The sequence below is a fragment of the Telopea speciosissima genome, chromosome 1 (genome assembly GCF_018873765.1).
Source record: "Telopea speciosissima isolate NSW1024214 ecotype Mountain lineage chromosome 1, Tspe_v1, whole genome shotgun sequence".
Classification (NCBI taxonomy): Eukaryota; Viridiplantae; Streptophyta; class Magnoliopsida; order Proteales; family Proteaceae; genus Telopea; species Telopea speciosissima.
Genome location: NC_057916.1, coordinates 2219102 through 2219319, shown reverse-complemented (window position 1 = coordinate 2219319; position 218 = coordinate 2219102).

The window sequence follows — 218 nt, the reverse complement described above, 5'->3', positions numbered from 1 at the left end:
AGGAATCCAAAACCAAATATTGAATTCAATTCTTGCTTTTATTTTGAACGGAGATATATGGAGTTTGATTGAAACGTTTCTACAATAACAGTGAGGAAGAAGTAAGGAGGGACAAGCGAAGCGAAGCTACTGCTACTACTATAATAAAAGACATAAAGTTACCTTTACGCGGGCTGGGATTATTATGGGCATGGAATCCTTACAGCGGCTGAAGCATG